This window comes from Bos grunniens, chromosome 12, assembly GCF_055505025.1.
Source record: "Bos grunniens cultivar Pamir isolate PY7600 chromosome 12, Bosgru_T2T1.0, whole genome shotgun sequence".
Classification (NCBI taxonomy): domain Eukaryota; kingdom Metazoa; phylum Chordata; class Mammalia; order Artiodactyla; family Bovidae; genus Bos; species Bos grunniens.
In genome coordinates this window covers 15,402,958-15,423,403 of record NC_141176.1, presented here as the reverse complement: position 1 = coordinate 15,423,403, position 20,446 = coordinate 15,402,958, and the positions used below count along the sequence as shown (strand labels likewise).

Below are 20,446 nucleotides of genomic sequence, written 5' to 3'. Positions count from 1 at the left end.
TCTTGACTTCAAGAAGTAGGACAAGAGAGCTGATCGCAGACCTCTGCCCCTTTTGCTCCTCTACGTATATAAGATCCCATCCCGAATCCTGGAACATCTGGTACCTAACACTGTGACATCACAGACCTGAGATTAACAGTCATATTGACGTCAATGTTTCCCATTCTGGTAACAACCATACAGACCTTTTTATTCTATTTTACTCTCTTTCTCCAAAGAGCCCTGTATTTTGGAAAATTACCAACTAGTTCATTCATTAATTCAGTTCATATAATACTTTAATGGAGTAAAAGAAAAATGAATAAAACCTTGCATTATTCAAAGATGTTACTCTTAACCCAGTTCATCTCAACAGGACAGAGAAGTAACCAATATTACAAACTGATTTGATATTCAAATTTTGACTAGTCTGCAGTTTTATCTCAGGTTAGCATGTAATTTCCATAGGTTTCAAATATATAAATGAATTCACAGACTCCTAGTCTATTTTCGAAGAACCATCGTGTCTCCAGGGGCTTTGACAATCACTGCTCTAAGGTAAATTGTGCCACGTTTTATTTTCAGTCTTTCTTGTTTTCTAATAAATGTGGTAAAGACTGAAAATGCCCCACTGAGTACTGCCCTGGCTGTGTCCAACAGTGTTAAGCTGTGGTGACTGTTAAGCTGTGTTTATTTCTAGGGGGTAATTTCAGATTCAGTTCACTTTATATTTAACCCAGGAATTGCTTAAGTATGTTTACAATTCCCAAGCAGGTAGAGTGTAACCTGTATGGTTTCTGCTTTATGGAATGCATGGTCAATATTTGTAAATATTCTTGAGTTTTGAGGGGAGAAGGGTGCCTTGCCTGTTCTTTTTTGGATTTACCTTGTTAATTGTCAGACCTTCTACATTCTTGATGTCCATTTAATGAATTGATTTCAGAGATGTAAAAGCATTATGTGACTCTTGGTGAGTTGTGCTTTTTACAACTATGAGATATTCTTTTTTGTCCTTAATACTTTCTCCATTGGCTTCTATTTTCAAAACAGGTTTAGGGGAGTTCAATCTAAGAGTCTCTGGGAAATTTAATCCATTCATATTAATTGAAACAGTTGAAATGTTTGGACTGTTTCTGCCATTGTATTTTCTGAATATTGTGCCTGTTTTTATTTCACCATTTTATTGGCTTGATCGATTGTTGTTTTTTCTCCTAGTGCTTTGAAATTAATTCAACATATCGCTGTTTCTTTAGGGGTTACCTTTTTTCTCTATACTTATTAACCAGCAGCCATGTTTTGCACTCACCTCCTAATTAAGTCAGTTACCTTAGCGTTCTTTCACTTCCCCACCTGGATCCTCTCCTCCTGGTGCAATCCTGTGAGTATTTTTAGATTCATCTCTGTTATCTTTGTGTGTATGTGTTTGTGTCTTGACATTATGTATCATTACTTAGAAAACTGTTAGTTCACTGTTTCCTTCTCACTGCCTTTCCCTTTATCCCAGGGTTAGTTGTTTTGGTTTATTGCAGCATATCATCAAATAATTAAATGCTGTATCCTCATTTCAATTAAAAAAAAAAAACTAGTTTAGGGTATTGCTAAGTCGCTTCAGTCATGTCCAACTCTGTGTGATCCCATAGACGGCAGCCCACCAGGCTCCCCTGTCCCTGGGAGTCTCCAGGCAAGAACACTGGAATGGGTTGCCATTTCCTTCTCCAATGCATGAAAGTGAAAAGTGAAAGTGAAGTCGCTCAGTCGTGTCTGACTCTTAGTGACTCCATGGACTGCAGCCTACCAGGCTCCTCCGTCCATGGGATTTTCCAGGCGAGAGTTCTGGAGTGGGGTGCCATCGCCTTCTCTGAGTTTAGGGTATTAGGTTCAAAATTGAACACATGATCGCTAGTATCCAGTATTGCTTCTTAAAAGGCAGACAGCAGTCCGATTCTATCTTTATTGGCAAAAACTTATTTTTCACCTTCATGAAAAACCTTGGGTTTTCTTTTTATGCTTGGAGTACTAAAATTTCACCAATAATGCCCAGGTATGTGGGATATAGTATATGTCATTCATTCTACTTACCTTACGGTCCTTTCACTCTGAAGAATTGTACCATTCTTGGACTAAGGACAATTTCTAAAATGATTTATTTTCTTTCCATTTTTTCTTTTGTTTTTCTGGACTTAACCAGTGAATATGGAATTTCGTGACCTGATCTTTTCACTGGACTTATATAATTTGTCTTGGTCTTTTTGTTCTATTCTGAAAGATTTCTCTAGATGTTATCTTCCAAGGACTTGCTCTGTAGTCCAGTGGTTAAGACTCCAAGCTTCTACCGCAGGGGCAAGGGTTCATTCATTCCATGGTCAGGGAGCCTGCATGCTGTGCGTGGTGTGGCCCGCGCCCCCCCCCCCCCCACCCCCGCCCAAATGTTATCTTCCAAATCACTAATTCCCTCTTCAGGGAATTCCCAATTCATTTTTTTGAATTGAAATGAGGATTCAACATTTAATTACTTGATGATATGCTGTGATATGCTACAATCATTTAGCTTTTCTGTTTAGTTTTTAATATTTAGTAATTTGTTTTCAAATATTCAAGATTGCTTTCTTATTCTGGTTGCTTTTTTCATAAGTGTAGTACCCTTATATTTCTAAGGATACCAGTGAGGATTTTCATGTTATTTTCTATTCCTTGAATTATTTGCTTCCCCACTGATTGTCAGTTGTTCTGTTTGTTCAGTTTACTGAACAATTATCTTACTGCTAATTGTTGAAAGAATCACTTTTACATATGAAAGAGAGTCTCTTGATTAATGGGTTGGCATGGATTTTTCCCAGATTTGTATAAAGCCTTCTTTGCTCCAAAAGATGTTTACCTTGACTGAGAAAAGGAAGCTTTGTTCACACAGATTTTTTAGAATAGAGGGGGAGTGGGCAAAAAAATCTAGGCTCTTGGCGTCACTCCTACCTCTTTGCCAAAATACCAAGAGTTTTAATCTGAGGATGGAGCTTTTCTCCGGGGCAGAACTCTTATCTGCCACTCCCACCAACTGCTTGGTTTTGGAGGTGGGCAGGTTTAGGACTTAACTGTTGCAGCTAGTCCCCGGCTTTCTGTCGTTTGTTGACTTGGCTTAGAGTGCCTCTGGACTAACTTTACCTTTCCTGTGGTTGTCTCTGGGGCTGGTTTGGGCGGAGGCCTTCCTTTTGTTTCTTGTCAACCTGGTCAGGTTTATTCAGTTCAGTGCAGCCGCTCAGTCGTGTCCGACTCTTTGTGACCCCATGAATTGCAGTATGCCAGGCCTCCTTATCCATCACCAACTCCCAGAGTTTAGCCAAACTCGTGCATCGAGTCGGTGATGCCATCCAGCCATTTCGTCCTCTGTTGTCCCCTTCTCCTCCTGCTCCCAATCCCTCCCAGCATCAGGGTCTTTTCCAGTGAGTCAACTCTTCGCATGAGGTGGCCAAAGTATTGGAGTTTCAGCCTCAATATAGTCCTTCCAATGAATACCCAGGACTGGTCTCCTTTAGGACGGACTGGTTGGATCTCCTTGCAGTCCAACGGACTCTCAAGAGTCTTCTCCAACACCACAGTTCAAAAGCACCAATTCTTCAGCGCTCAGCTTTCCTCACAGTCCAACTCTCACATCCATACATGACCACAGGAAAAACCATAGCCTTGACTAGACGGACCTTTGTTGGCAAAGTAATATCTCTGCTTTTGAATATGCTATCTAGGTTGGTCATAACTTTCCTTCCAAGTTTCCTGGTCAGCTTTATAGTGGTTCTCAGACTTTGGTTCATCAGAATCAGTTGGGGGCCTCGTTAAAACCAGATTGCAGGGCTCTGCCCCCAAAGGTTATAATTAAGAAGAGCTGGGATGTGGCCTGAGAATTTGCACGTATGGCAGGTTTCAGGTAGCGCTGGTGAGTTTTTTTTTGGAGGGGGGTGCATTTTGAGAACCACTTTGAGGAATTTAGGAGTTTCTCAAGCCACTGGTTTCCTGATGCCGTCCTTTATCTTATATTTCTTCCCTGTTGTAAGTATTCAGTTGTTTTTAAAAATGATCATTTCAAGGAATTTGGAACATAGGGAGAGAGTAGTTGATTGTTTTAATAAAGACTTTTACCTGAGTCTCTTTTTTCACTCTGCAGTTTTTTGGGTAAGTATCTTTGTTTTATTTTTTTCTCTCTCTCCTTTTTGTGGCTTTGTTTTTTTTTTTTTAAGTAATTTTTACTTGTTTCACCATGTGGCACGTGGGATCTTAGTTCCTGGACCAAGGATCAAACCCTCACCCTCTGCATTGGAAGCATGGAGTTTTAACCATGGAACAGCCAGGGAAGTCCCTGTGGCTTTTTTAAAAAGCATTTTCTTTTGGAAAATTTCAAGCACACGTAAAAGTATGTGACGTATAGAAAGAGAGTGATGTAGTGATGCCCTTCTTCCCACCCGCCCTGCAGCGTCAGCACTTCATCTGTCCGTGGCCGGTCATGTTCAGTTACGCCTTAGCCATGCCAGCCCACCTTACCTCACCCCACCCCACTGGAGGCTAATATGAAGCTTATGCTCAAGAATCTTACTATTTTATCCCTGTATATTTTAGTATACATCCCTAGAAGATAGGGATTTGAAAAAAAAACAAAACTATCATTTATAAATTAACTCCTTACAATCAGATAAGCTATGATAACATAGTTGAAATCATCCTGTATATTTCATATTGTGCCTCATTTTGTGTATGAGAAGTGGAAAATATATTTTGGATGTATTTAAAAGCTCAACCTATTTCTTGTATTTACTAACACCTTCCTCTTTTCCATTACAAAATGAGAATTAAATTCTGAGGAGGACAGTGTGTTTGAATTTAAGTGTGAAGATGGTGGAGCTCTGCCCCACTGCTGGGTGCTAGGGTCAGTGAGTCCTCAGGGAGAGGGGAGGCAAGACCCCCACTGATGGACAGGCCAGGGCAGTCTTTCTTCTGAGGGTTTTCTAATTTTCACAGCCCACACTCTGAATTAGCATTTGAAAGTTGCCTTATTCACTTCCTTTGTCTGGTGACTGCTTGATGTATAAGCCTGAAATGGACCGAGAGATCGCCAGAAGAGAAGCCACTTCTAATGGAGGCTGAGCTCTGGAGGGCGGACTTGCTCCTGAACAGTCTCTTGTTAGCAGACCTGGAGGCAGCTTGGGAGTGACCTAGCAAACGAAGGATTCTTTGTTTCTCAAAATTGGAAGAGGGGAAAATCAGTAAGTATGGTTAAACGGAATAATAAAGAAGACAGATACTCTGATGCACAGACAAAAGACCCCAACTCGAAGTTCTGTTCTTTAGAGCTGTACGCCTAGAGACTGTGTGTGCAGTGCAGTGTGTCCTGTGAAACACGCACTGGTGTGGCTAATGTTTGGGACACTTGCTGGGTCATCTCATAAAGAGATCAAGTGGGACTTCCCTGGTGGTACACTGGATACGAATCTGCCTGCCAGTGCAGGGGACACGGGTTCTATCTCTAGTCTGGCAAGACCCCACCTGCCACAGAGTAACTGAGCCCCTGCACTCCAACTACTGAGCCTGTGCTCTCGAGCCTGGGAGCCACAACTGCTGAGCCTGTGTGTTGCAACTACTCAAGCCCGATCGCCTAGAGCTTGTCCTCTGGAACAAGAGAAGCCACCACAGTGAGAAGCCTCCACACCACAGCTAGAGAGTAGGTCCCACTCCTCGCAACTAGAGAATTCCTGTGCAGCAACGAAGACCCAGCACAGCCAGAAATAAATAATAATAAAAAAAAAGCAAGTCTCTTCAATTGGTCCTCTGTATCCGGCTGACTTACCTAAGTCTGTACAAATCCTGGAAAAACTATGACATCTTCGCTTCAGGATCTTGCAACCCTTGTATGAAGGTTTCCACATTCCAGTTTCTGGCAACTTGATTTCTGGTTATTAGGAGGGAATACCATCATTTCCTGGGTTCAATATTTGCAGTTCAGTATCCGCATGTTTTTCTGCTTATTTTTGTGCTTTAATTTGTAAAGCCAAACTACAGGCTTTATTTGAAATAATATCTTCAAAGGCACAGTTATTTAATCAAGGCTCCCTTTTTTTCCTTCCTATGCACTTTTCTCCAATTTCTTAAAACTACTGAAATTTTTCCTTGTTTTTGGGGGGTTTCTTTGGCTGCATGGCATGCAGGATCTTAGTTCCCTGACCAGGGATCAAACCTGCACCCCTTGCAGTGGAAGCATGGAGTCTTAACCACTGGACTGGGCAAGTCCCACTTCCTTGTTTTATTGGAATGATAGCAGCAGCCACTTCACAAATTCTGGTTTTACACAATCAAAGATTGCTTCCCCTAACCATTAAACTATCTGAAGATAACTAATAATTGAGGCCTTTTTTTTTTAACGTTAGTGACCACTCATTTTTTTTTGTCCCTTTTCACTGGCCTATGGCCTTATATCTTGAGTGAAGTAAGTCACCTCATGTTAAGAGTTGACTCACTGGAAAAGACCCTGATGCTGGGAGGGATTGGGGGCAGGAGGAGGAGGAGATGACAGAGGATGAGATGGCTGGATGGCATCACTGACTTGATGGACATGAGTTTGGGTGAACTCCGGGAGTTGGTGATGGACAGGGAGGCCTGGCGTGCTGCGATTCATGGGGTCGCAAAGAGTTGGACAAGACTGAGCAACTGAACTGAAGTCATATATCATTATCTTGTTTGAGAGTTTCTGAGACATGTAAAATTACCTACAATAGACCAGTCAATGTTATTGGCAGATGAACTGCATAAATCCCAGGATATGGAAGAATTTAAAGATAGGAAAATTCTTAAAAATTCTGTTGCTTGAAAATAAATCTAGGATTACATTTATGGTTTCAACTCTGGAAATATTTTTTTTAGTTTTTGTTTTTAGACATCGTCTCAATTCTTCCCCTATTTATTTGTATGTTTAAAACACTGCCAAATCACTGTGAAAGAAATCTATTTCCTTACAGAAGCAGGAAAAAGAAAAAACTGATTTAGATCCATACTTGTGTTACTAGGCTGGGCACTTTTCTTTTGAATATTTTGGAATGTTGGGGACGTTTTCAAGAAATAGTTTTTTGACCACAACTAAGGTAACAATGTTTGAATTTGGTAAGCGCCTATTAGATCTCATGTGGTTTTTGGTGGGTATGATGATGAGACAGACAAGGAGACATTCATCAAAAAGCATCAGAAGAAGCTCTCTGAAAGGTACTGTTTTAAAATCAAAGAGCTGAGAAGATAGAAGATATGAATCAAATTACGTACTGAGTTTGGCTTGTAGAGTTTGTGATACTTACTGCCCTTAATCACCTAGCAAGGAAAAGTGGCATATGAAGATTAATTGCTCACCATGTCAGATGCTGAATGACTTTGATGTCGACCAGTGGCTCCCACATCAGGCTGATCACCTGAATACAGGTTCCCACCCTGAGATTTTGGGTTTTGTAGATATGGGAATGTAGCCTAGGAATATTTTAAGAAGTTCCTCAGATGATTTGGATGATTGGACAGGTTTGAAAATATCTCATGCAGACCATTCTGTGTTTTAGAAGCCCCTGCAGGATGTCTTGCTTGTTCCAATACAGATTGCTGGATCCACCTCCCAAGTTTCTGACTCACAGGTCTTTGGTGGGTCCTGTGTGTGCGTGAGTTGCTCAGTCATGTCCGACTCTTTACAACCCCATGGACTGTAGTCTGCCAGGCTCCTCTGTCCATGGGATTCTCCAGGCAAGAATATCGGAGTGGGTTTCCATTCCCTTCTCCAAGGGATAATACCAACCTGGGGATCAGACTCGGGTCTCCCTCATTGCAGGCAGTTTCTTTGCCATCTGAGCCACCAGGGAAACCCGTTGGTGGGTCCTGAGGATTTGCAGTTCTAATAAGTTCCCAGGAGCTGCTGCTGCTAGTGGCCCAGGGACCACACTTTGAGTACCACTGACAGACTACTCCCCAGGGCTCCCCAGTCCCCGACTGGTCAAACTCAACAAGGAAACAACAAATTGAGTTCTATGGCAAGGTTCTCAGTTTGTGTTCTACTTGGTCATTTTTATCCTTTGTGTGAGTATTAACTGATGAAACTTTGTCTCCATGAAAAATTTTGTGGTTTTTGTTTGGTTTTTGGCCAGGCTGTGGAATCTTAGTTCCCCCACCAGGGATCGAACCCACACCCCCTGCAGTGGAAGCACAGAGTCATAACCACTGAACTGCCAGGGAACTCCCTCTGTGGAAAGTTCTGAGTGGAAAGAAGGTGATGTTTGTTGGCTAGGATGGCTTGGTAGTAGAATGGAATGTGTAGCTCTGGGCTAAATTCCCCATTTTTGACCTTGGTTTTATTGTGACCTTCGGCACCTGATCTCTCTGCTCTCCAGCCATGCTTCCTCCTGCCAGGAGGCCTTTACTCCTCTCCATGCCTGGAAAGTTCTTCCCTTTCTCCTATCATCTTATTATTGCTTGCTTTGACTTGGATCTCTGCTCAGCCCTCACTTCCTCAGGAAAGCCTTCCCTGGCCTCCCCAAGTAGGTCAAGTCCTCCTTTTTCACATACTCACACCATGTACCTGCCTTTCTCAGCATTGCCAAGGTTGTGGTTTTATATTTACTTGTGTGATTGATTTGTACCTCTCCACTAGACTGTAAGCTCTGGGACTTACACTGTAAAAATTTTTTAAAAATCCATTTGTGTTTCCTATTGTGTTCCAGCTGCAAACACTATGCGTGGTGTGTAGGAGCTGAATGAATGACAATGAATGGTTACATTATACAGAGAGGCAAAGGCAGGGTGGGCATTCCAGGGTAGGCTGCATTCCTGCCTTGGGTTTCTAGAAGATACCCTGTTTTAACAAATTCTTTATTTTGCACAATGTGCTGAGTTTCTGATACTTGCCAGAGTCATGACGGTACAACTACTATTTATCAAATGCTTCCTATATATGTCAGGCATCAGCTATGATCTCACACTTGACATTGATCTAGGAGGTCAAGAATCTTAGTCTATTACTATCTAGGGCATTACTTTCCTCTAAGGAAATGGCAACCACTCCAATATTCTTGCCTGGAGAATCCCATGGACCAAGGAGCCTGGGGGGCTACAGTCTATGGGGTCGCAAAAAGAGTAGGACATGACTGAGCGACTAAACAACAAGATTCTAAAAGCCAAAGTGTACTGGAAAGATATCTATAGACAGAAGATGGATTTCCTTAGCTCTATATTAAGGATAAACAGCAGAATTTTTTAACAGAAACAGAAACAGAAAGCAACTTCATGCTCAAACTAAATCTCTAAGGTGGTCTTTGAGGATGGGTGGTTTCCAGCTACAGTAGTCCCTCCTTTTCCACTTTCTGTGGTTTTGGTTACCTGTGGTCAACTGCAGTCCAAAAATATTAAATGAAAATTCTAGAAATAAACAATTCATATGTTTTAAGTTGTGTGCTACTCTGAGCAGCATGAAGTCCCACACCGTCCTACTCTGTCCTGCCTAGGACAGGACCCTCACATCACCACAAGAAGGAGGGCAAGTATAGGACAATATGATACTGTGAGAGAGGCCAAGTTCATGTAACTTATTACAGTATGTTGTTAAGATTGTTATATTTTATTATTTAGTTACTGATGCTAATCTCTTACTGTCCCTAATTTATAAATTAAACTTTATCATGGGTATGTGTATATAGGAAAAAACAGTATTTATAAGGTTGGGTACTATCCATGCTTTCTGGTGTCCACTGGGGATCTTGGAACATAACCCCCAGGGATAAGTGAGGGCTACTTTACTTACAAATAATGACTGTCCCCTCTATATAGTTAAATCATATAATGGGTAACATTTGGACAGTGTAATCACTTTCTAGGGACAGGATGGTTTAGTTACTGGTCAGAAAAGACTTGACTAACATTTATTCAAATTACTTCCATGCTAATGAGAAAAGAGATTGATATCCTGTAATTTAGAAAATTTAATTTAGAAGCTGAAACTCCAGTTTTTTGGTCATCTGATGCGACCAGCTGACTCACTGGAAAAGTCCCTGATGCTGGGAAAAATTGAGGGCAGGAGAAGAGGGCGTCAGAGGATGAGATGGCTGGATGGCATCACTGATGCAATGGACATGAACTTGGGCAAACTTCAGGAGACAGTTAGGGACAGGGAGGCCTGGCGTGCTGTAGTCCATGAGGTGGCAAAGAGTTGGACATGATTGGGCAACTGAATAGCAACAACTTAGAAAAATCTAGATTCAGAGAGGCTGAATGGCACTAAAGAAGAAAGGGGAGCCCTGGTCCAAAGACTCGACTATTCTAGGTCCTGATAGATCACTGGTGTGGAAACATAAGCAGTTCAGTTACCCAGCTGATTGTCCTTGCTCTGTGCTCACATGCAAGCTTCAGTAAATGTTGGGAGACCATTCTCCTAGGGCCTCTTGTGCTTCCTTTTTCAAGGATCTTTCAATAGCAGCCAGCCTTGAAAAGAGATGTTTCTCTAAAGCATGGGGCAGACGTGCTTACTGCACATTATAAAAATATCTAGGTTCCCTAAACTCATTGTCCCTCTGACTCAACCCACTGCTTGTACAGGCGTTGCCTAGTCCTGTTGTCAGTGCCTCGTGAGAACTGGGGCTTGAAAAAATAATGGGAATGCTGACACTTGGTTGTAGTGTTGCCATGAGCAGAAAGCCCTTTCTCTCCAACCCAGGAGTTTGGGGCTTCCGGCACCCATGAAACCTGGCCAGGCTAACTTGTGGTCATGCTGGCTCAGAGGTCCTTTTCCCCATGGAAGTGATAAAAGGAACTGATTTGCTTTTATTTTCTGACGTAGTTCTGATTCTTTCAAGTTGAGGGCCAGTCCCTGGCCTTGAAGGAGCACGAATTAACAGATAAATAAGGACCTCTTGGAAGATAGCAACCAGCATTTGTGTTCTTAAAGAAGTGTTGACATAAATCAGACTGAATGAGTTCCTTTATTGGACTGTATCAGAGTCCACCAGGCTTCCCAAGTGGCACAGTGGTAAAGAATCTGCTGCCAGTGCAAGAGATACAAGAGACGTGGGTTTGATCCCTGGTTCGGGAAGATCCCCTGGAGTAGGAAATGGTGACCTACTCCAGTATTCTTGCCTGCAAAGTTCTATGGACAGAGGAGCCTGGCGGGCTACAGTCCATGGGGTCACAAAGAGTTGGACATGACTGAAGTGACTGAGCACACACATCAGAGTCCATCAGGAGACAGAAACCACAGCAGGTATTTTAGTAGTGAAAGTGAGAAAGAAAGTGAAGTCTCTCAGTCGTGTCTGACTCTTTGCGACCCCATGGATTGTAGCCTACCAGGCTCCTCTGTCCATGAGATTTCCCAGGCAATGATGGATAGCCATTCTACTGGAGTGGGTTGCCATTCCCTTCTCCAGGGGATCTTCCCAACCCAGGTCTCCCGCATTGCAGGCAGATGCTTTACTGTCTGAGCTTTAGTAGTAAACTTAATATAAAAAAAAAAATGGTTAGCCAGGTATTAGGAAAGAAAAAAGGCAAAGACAGGACATAGGTGCCGTAGAGGTAAGAATTATAGGAAATTCCTGACACTCCCACCTCTGCTGAGGGCATGCTGGCCAATCAGTGCTGGTATCTCTGAGCGAGGAAGGGAGGTGGTGTTGTGTTGGTTCTGGAAATGTTGGAAGCAACTGCTGCTACTGAAACCAGCAGTTGCTGCTAGGATGAATTACAGTGTGGTCATGGGGCTTACCTGGTGGCTCAGACGGTAAAGAATCTGCCTGCAGTGTGGGAGACCCAGGTTCCATCCCTGGGTTGGGAGGATCCCCTGGAGAAGGGAATGGCAACCCACTCCAGTAGATCGGCTACCCATCCTTGCCTGGGAAATTCCATGGACAGAGGAGCCTGGTAGGCTACAGTCCATGGGGTTGAGAGAGTGGGACACCATTGAGCAACTAACACTTTGACTTCTTCCATGGTCACCCTCAGAAACTGGAAGCAGTCTCCCTCTAGCGCCCCCTATTGGCAGAGCCAAACAGGGAGCCTGCTGGAGAGGGTAGCCTGGTTCCAGAGTGATGCCCCAGCATCACAGAGGGGTTTTGTTGTTCAATCTCTCAGTAGTGTTCAACTCTGCAACCCCATAGACTGCATCACACCAGGCTTCCCCGTCCTTCACCATCTCCTGGAGCTTGCTCAAACTGATGTCCATTGGAGTCATTGATGCCAACCAACCATTCTCATCCTCTGTCATCCCTTTTTCCTCTTGCCTTCAGTCTTTCACAGCATCAGGGTCTTTTCTAATGAGTCAGCTCTTTGTATCAGGTGGCCAAAGTACTGGAGCTTCAGCTTCAGCATCAATCTTCCAATGAATATCCAGGATTGATTTCCTTTAGGATTGACTGGTTTGATCTCCTTGCAGTCCAAGGGGACTCTTGAAAGGTCTTCTCCAACACCACAGTTCAAAAGCATCAATTATTTGGCACTCGGCCTTCTTTATGGTCCAACTTTCACATCCATACATGACTACTGGAAAAACCATAGCTTTGATTATACAGACCTTTGTTAGCAAAGTAATGTCTCTGCTTTTTAATATGCTGTCTAGGTTGGTCATAGCTTTTCTTCTAAGGAGCAAGCGTCTTTTAATTTCATGGCTGCAGTCACCATCTGTAGTGATTTTGGAGCCCAAGAAAATAAAGTCTGTCACTGTTTCCATCGTTTCCCCATCTATTTGCCATAAAGTTATGGGACCGGATGCCATGATCTTAGTTTTCTGAATGCTGAGTTTTGAGCGGAGGAGAGAGAACTAGCACAGGGATTTTAAAAGCCTGTTTGACTAGTGGCTAGGTGGGGGGAGGAGGGGACGATTCATTTCCTGGGGACATCTGGGCAGTTGCCTCAGGAGTCTCCAGCATTACCTTGAACTTAATATTTTTCTCTAGGTCAGGGAAGGGAGCAGCCAAGGACAGCTGACTTGGAACTCCTGTATTATTACTTGGCAGCATGGGCCTATTTTGCGGCGTACATTAGGTGGAGGCAGGAGGAAACATATTCAGATGATCCAAGCAGATAAACCCATTGCAACTTTATTAGATTATATACGGTTTTATGGCCTTGTCACCAAGCTTGTGTAAATTCCCATGTCTGACCCACACCCTGATAATGACCGATATCTTTTAAGCTAGAACACCACAGATGTTTGATTATATCTCACCCTTAACTTGTGAGCCACATGAGTTCATTGTCTATGAGCTGATTTTATAACCTGTGAAGCATGATGTAAATGAGAAGTGGTTTTATTATTTGTATCCTTCCTGGTCCTTAACTGAGTTCCACAGAAGTGATGAATTTTTGTACCCAAGGGAGGATTTCAGAGGAGATAGAGAGAATCAAGAGCAAAGGCTCCGAATTTACAAAATTAACAGCAGTTTTATACTTTTAAGATTTGGTGTTTACAAATTATGGCCCCCCTGACCGTTCTTTTAGAAGCCAGAATTTGGATCCAGGTAAGTTGGGTAAATATCTCAGTAGAGAGCTCTGGTCCACGAATTGCCACTTGTAAAGCAGCCATGGCTGGGGCTCCACAGTGCTCCAGTGGTTACGAATCTGCATTTCTAGTTCAGGGGCTCGGGTTGGATCCCGGATCGGGGAACTACGATCCCACCTGCTCTGCAGTGTGGCCAAAATAAATAAATAAATAAATAAAATAAAAATAGAATAAAACAGCAGTGACTGACTTGGACCATGTATTTGGAAGTTTCCAATAATAGACTTTTTTTTTTCAGAATCCATTTATATTAATTGAATGGAATTTATTTATAGTTTGGTACCATGAACTGGATAAAAGCTCATAGCATACCAATCTTGCATGGTAGATAACTAAGTTTTAAGGTGTTCCAGGAGTCAATCTAGATCTAGGTAAGGAGTACTGTCATACGAGATGCTGTTACACCAGCCTTTATTATACTTAACCAGTATATTTTGTTTGGATTGTGAATGTGGAAGGCTTATTTCATTCTAATCATTGCCATGTGACCTTTAGATTAGTAGTTATCATAAGTGAGAATTTAATCGGTATCTGAATAAATAAATAAATATATATATAAAAAATAACTTTGGGTTTCCCAGATGGTGCTAGTGGTAAAGAACCCGCTGGCCAATGCAGGATATGTAAGAGACGCAGGTTCGATCCCTGAGTTGGGAAGATCTCCTGGAGGAGGGCATGGCAGCCCACTCCAGTATTCTTGCCTGGAGAATTCCATGGACAGAGGAGCCTGGTGGGCTACAGTTCATAGCCGGCCAGGGGTTGCAAAGAGTTAGATATGACTGAAGCGACTTAGCATAGCACAGCAGAACTTGTAGTCAGTTGCTTTGCCCCTTGGGTGCTGGGTTGAAACCAAGACTATTCCCCTGGGATTGAGTGATGGGTTGATTACTAAATGAATGAATGAATCAGGTAGGTGACCACTTAAACATTTGCTGAGTGTGGCTGATGTGGCAGGAAGGATACCACGCTGTGGAGGTATTTACCTGTATTACCTGTAAATACCTGTATTACAGGTATTTACCTGTCTGAGGGAGCTTCTTCTTGCCAAGCGCTGTGCCAAGAATCTGGGGAGACAACAGAGTGAGACCCAGACTGTGCCATCAGGAGCTTAACATCTGCCCTGGAGAGAGAGGCGGGGAAATTCATCCAGCCCACAGACTGAGGGGGTGGGCCCACAGAACAAGACCTAACCCAGTTTCGGGGGCTCAAGGGTACTTGTCCTGAGTCCTAGCATGAGTAGGAGATAACTAGACTTGGGGTGGAGGTGAAGGGCAGGGTTATATAACCTAAAAAAAGCCCCGAGGAAGCTCTGTTATCCCAGTGGCCTCCTGAGTTCAAGTCCACTTTTAGAAACTGAACCAAGTGTTAGGCCATGAAGATTAACTCACCCCAATTGGTCAGCATGGGCAGGTGCTGTTACCCAAAAGAGCTTTGAGGTTAACTTAATGCCCTAGGCTGGGTCTGTGCCCGCCAGAGCTCTCCTTGGGAGAGTGGAACTTAATTGGCATTTATTTTCGATGCCCTTATAAAGGGTGACTCCTGGGCCCGCTGAAATGGAAACCATCTGAGCTCCTAAATGACTGGCAGGCAGGGGACCTGAATTGCACTCTCTGCTTTGGTTAATCTAGATGCCCGGCAAGTAGAATGTATTTGGGGCTTTTTTCCAGGATCAAATGTATCAAATGGTGGATGAAATGGGAGAGCTGCCCAGTGAGAGTCAGCCTTAGATGCATGGGAACAGGAATAGCGGTTCCTTCTGTCAACAAGGAGGCTTTTTTTTGTGTGTGTGTGTGTGTGTGTGGAACTAAAGAAATTCAGCTCACTTACTGGTCTGGCTAAACTTCAAAAATGTGTGTTTTTTCCCTTCTCCCAGGAACATTTTGTTCATACTGTTGGTTAAAAGGAGGCAGCTTTCACACAGAAGTACAGCAGGAAGTATTTAAGTTAGATAAAAGGAAGGACTCTTGGCAAAAGGAGGAACTGCGGGACTGGGTTCCCAGGGGGATTATGGAATCTGATTTTTATTCATGGGCTTTCCTATTAAATAACTTAAATAATAAGGGTGGCTAGGCATAAGCCTATGTCACCAGTTTTTAGAGGCCTGTGCTTTGAGATTCAGAGGAAATGAACCCACAGCCCTGAGGTGGCTTTATGGGGGTTGAGCTGGCCTTGGAGTTGGGGTCAGATGTGGGAAGACGAGTAGGGAAGGTGCAGAGTGAAATGGAACAAAGAGATCAGGGCAGGACATCACGAGGGGCAAGTGGGACAGAGAAAGCAGGGTGACCGGCACGTGATTGCTGAAGAGCAGGCATGAGAGGATAATATTAGCAGGTTATGTGAGGGCTGGGTTATAGAAAGCTGGGAAGGTTTGGGCAGGGAATTTATAGATTTTACTCAACAGGGGACTGGGCCTTCCCTGGTGGTTGAGTGGTAAAGAATCTGCCTGCCAATGCAGGAGACTCGAGTTCGACCCCAAGGCTGGGAAGATCTCCTGAAGACAAACGACAACCCACTCCAGTGTTCCTGCCTGAGAAATCCCATGGACAGAGCAGCCTGGCAGGTTACAGTCCATAGGGTCCCAAACAGTTGGACATGACTTAGCAACTAAACAACAAAAATGACAACTAGGGGTCATTTTTTCTCCCCCCAGGTTTTTCAGCAGGAAAAGGAAATGATGGAAATTGTGCTTCAGAGGTCATGGCCTTTTAGAGGTTGAAGGGAACTTGAGGTCATGTAAGGGTTTCTCAAGCTCTAGTGGCATCTGAGTCATTTGGGAGGAGCGGGGGTGGTGTGCTTGTTAAAATTCAGACTCCCAGGCCCTGCTCCTAGAAGCTCTCATTCGGGAGTTCTGGGTGGGGTCGGGAATCTGCAGTTAAACAAAGGCAGTGGTGCTCCTGGTGTCACAGGTGTAAGACCTACACTGGGCGGCCACTGCCAGCCTTCTGGGAGACACCGTCCTAGGCGTCCACGCAAGGAAGCCTCCGGTGAACTCATAGAGAACCACTGAGAAAAGAGCCCTAAAACCTAAAGAGCCCTAAGAGCCCTAAAAGAGCGAAAAAGAGTTCAGGCCCAGAAAGCAAGAAGCTGACTTTTGGTGGCAGCAGGCCAGTAGGAAGTTTCAATCTCCCTTTCTCATGCTCTCTACACACTCCAATCTTGGAGGGCCTTGAAGCACTGATGGGGGGAAGGCCGAAGAAAGAAATGAGAAACAGAACACACCCTCTTTCCTGGACAAACAGATCCTAAGCCCAGAGTCCATTTAACCAGCTCACTATTCTTAAATCAGTACAGCAGCTCTCCAAGGTAATAAGCCCTGCCTTGGAGCATCCACCTATTTCTTTGGTGTAAATATTCTCCACCACCATGGCCATCTACCAATGTGATGTCAGGAATACAGGGTTAGAAAGAGAAGCTAAAATAAGATCTTGTGAGCTGGCAGGAGCCTAATCCAGTTCATCACTGTTCCTAACCTGAAGTCCTGCCCAAGCTGGGGTGGTGGGAAAGAACTATCTAGAATGAGGAGAGTTGCTAAATAGTATATTGTCCTGAACTGTGCTTTATTGTTTAAAGTGACCATAGGGGAACCTCCCTGTTAGTCCAGGGCTAAGATTGCTGCTCTACCCCAGCCAGGGCCAAGGTTGGCTCCCTGGTCAGGGAACTAGATCTCACATGTGGGAGACAGACATATAAATAAATATAAAAATAGTAAATAAAAATAAAGTGACCATAGGGATTTTGGTAACTACTCAAGTTCTCATCCAATGACTAGGGGAAAACTGAACAAATTTCAGATTGAGGATAGTTTAAGAGGCCAGAGAAATTTACGGTTTGGTTATATCCTAAGGATGGTGACTGTCTTATGGATTACTAGGGGAACTTTTATCTTTAAAACTGGTAAGATACTTTTCCAAAAGAATTACCACGTGGAAATACAAAATTGAAAGGTACATGTGAACTCTCAAACCTCAGATTGAGAACCACAGATGCGGGATGTTCGGTAGTTGATGAGGTTTGTTTTGGAGATTTTTCTTTACTGTTCCGAAACAGATGTCCGCCAGAGGAAGGCAGCTGTCTCACTGATTGCAAAACAAACAAGTGAAATTGTTCAAAGATACAAAAAATGGTACAGGAAGAACCCCCAAGACGTGCACGAGACCTGCCACATAGGAATACTATGAACGAGCAAACAGACTTGAACGTGCAAAGAGTCGGACACGACTGAGCGACTGAACTGAACTGAACTGAACACACACAGTAGGTTTGCAGCCAGTAGGTTGTGACTTTCCTTCGGCGCCTCATTGCATTTCCGTGGTGTTGGATGTTGACTCCCTCTGAGGGAGCATCCTCCGTGTTAATAAATCTAAGAATCATTTCTATTTCCCCTCTGACGAATGTCACAAGGGAAGCCTTGGGCAGCCTCAATGAAGGGGAGAGCGAAAACCTTCTAAGACCCTTTGGCAGGTGGGGGATGAGGAGGAAGTAAATGAGAACCAGAACCAGCTTTAAGTTGGGCTCCAAAAGTGTCGGGCGCTCGTGCAAACAACTTCTGGGTAGTTGAAGCCGCCTCGAGAACACCAGGACCGCAGCTCTCCCACGCGGGCTTCCTCATCCCGAGGCTGATGGAGGAAGAAAAACTGCACACGGCGAGATGCTGCCGAGACCCGGCGGGGAGACCGCGGGGACCCTCCATCCTTCATGCCTGCTTGCAACGAGGGACTTTCTCCGGTTTTAAAAACTACGTTCACAAGCCACCACCTTGCACTTTCAACGGCACAAATAGACCTGGAATGTTCCAGGCAGCCCCGTGTCCTGTATCTTGAGAGGGGAAATTTCTGGGACGGGATGGGGCCTGAGTGCGGCCCTGCACGGCGCGGAGGGGAGAAGGGCAGACCCCCGGGTGCCGGGGACACTCGGGCTCGGCGGGCCAGGGGACGCAGCTCCGGCGCTTCCCCGGGCGCGCGGGCATGCCCGGAGCTCGGCGAGCAGGGCCAGAGGGCGGGCGGCACCAAGGCGCGTCGGCGGCGCTCCGGACGGCTGCCTCGCAGGGGCCCCGGCGTCCAGCACACGCCGGCCTCTGTGGAAGCGATTTTACGTCTTCACCCAAAGCAGTGCCAGCCTTCTGGTACTCTGCCGGCTTCTCCTGAGGAATTATGAATAATGACTCATCAATCTAGAATCTACACAGGCGAAGACGCGGTGTCTAGAATCAGGAGACCGGATGAGATCATAAAGGACGCGAACGTGCACAGAAGAGATCCGAGCGCCGAGGGCTGGGGCGCCGGCCGTAAAGCAGCTCCGCATGCGCAGAAACAGATCTGCCAGCGGATGTCGGAAGGGGCGGGGCGGGAGGAAGCTGAGACTGAAGACTCAATTTGTCTAGGTTTGCACCAATACTCGTCGTCTCCCACATGGTCTAGCGGTTAGGATTCCTGGTTTTCACCCAGGCGGCCCGGGTTCGACTCCCGGTGTGGGAACGCCACCACCTTTTTGGACAGAAAACGAAAATAATTCAAACACCCCTAACCTAGGGGAACACTGGTGTTTTTAGAAAGAGCTATAACCCCATTTCAGACCACCCAGAGGAAATTGAAGCTGAAGAGAATCGAGGTCTACCCTAGAGTGAATGGTCGTACAGCCCACTCAAAGCCGGTCGACCGGCAGGAGCAAACGGAAAGGAAGTAACTCGAAAGAGTGCCAAGTTTGCTTTTGAAATAAGTCTTTAAATCCGAGGAGCAGGGAGTCAGCCGGTCCTATGCTAAGATAGATCTTTCAGTTGGTTTTCCTGCGTAATTTCTCCTTGTACCGTGAATATGGAACACATGATCAAAAAGTGCTCTTCTTTGGAAAAAAAAAAAGACAAGACACATTGTAAGACATTATAGGCTTTTAAGTTGCCTAAAGCCATTCCTTTGAGAAGGACAGCAGGATTTTCAGAAAAGTCACATTATTGAGGGCACAGTAGTTCAGAGTACAGTCTACTGTGTTTTGTGATTCAAAAGCTCACTGAAGCAGTTATCGTGGGGGGGAGAAGGGGAGGAAGGAAAATAGAAAATTATATTATTACACATATTGAGGAGTGAGGCAATGGCAAAAAATAACACTTTCTTCTCACGCCCTGTTTGACACATTCTGTTGTAAAAAACTTCAGGAATTCATGATACACTCAATAAGCTCTCTAGAGTTAGAAATGTTAGTACTGATGTGTGACAAGACAGTTTCCAACTGTTACCCAAATAAGTGCATCTTCTGCTGTAATCGTTTATCTTGCTTGCTTCTCCAAACATTTGCTGCTAGGAAAAACCTCCAGGCATTTAGAAGCCACACTTCTGTCCCACTGGTGTTGAACTCTTTGAAGCTTCCCCAATTTGTTCTTAGACTACCATTAACCCTGAGAAACGACTGTGAAAAAGACTTGGCATCCACATAACTTTGTTTGAGATTTGCTCTCTTTTTAAAGTCCTTTGGGATTTTAAGGGGACACAAAAATACCACTTTCAATGAGAAACATACTAGGCTAAATATATGCTTATTCAAAATTTCTAATAAAAAGCCTGGAGGAGAAATTGATCATCAGCAGGTGAGCTGCATTTATTAAATCGAGTAGGACAGAACAGATAGGAAAATATAAAACCCTGTAACAGTAACAACTATTTATTGAGCACGTTCCATGAACTTGGATAAATGTTTTATATACTTTTTTCAATTTAATCCTTATTTTGTTATCAGATAATATTATTATGTCTGTATCAACCAGGGGCCCAGTAGGAAACTGATGACATTCTTAACAGAGTTTAATAAAGGGACTAATGTTTTGTTGAGGTTCTAGAAAAGCAACAAGGAATAATGCCGTCTCCAGGGCTCCTCAATCTAAAATGAGCAAGGGGAGGGAGGATGGCTGCCAAGGAGGAGCTGTGGTTTCTGTTTGTCTTAAAA

The 20,446-nt window shown here is 44.1% G+C and overlaps 1 non-coding gene across 1 annotated transcript; it reads left to right on the top strand.

Annotated features, from left to right (window-relative positions):
- The first annotated feature begins 18,915 nt into the window (after positions 1 to 18,915).
- On the top strand, positions 18,916 to 18,987 carry TRNAE-UUC (transfer RNA glutamic acid (anticodon UUC)). Its single transcript has one exon. It is a non-coding gene; the product is annotated as a tRNA-Glu (tRNA).
- The last annotated feature ends 1,459 nt before the right edge of the window (positions 18,988 to 20,446 follow it).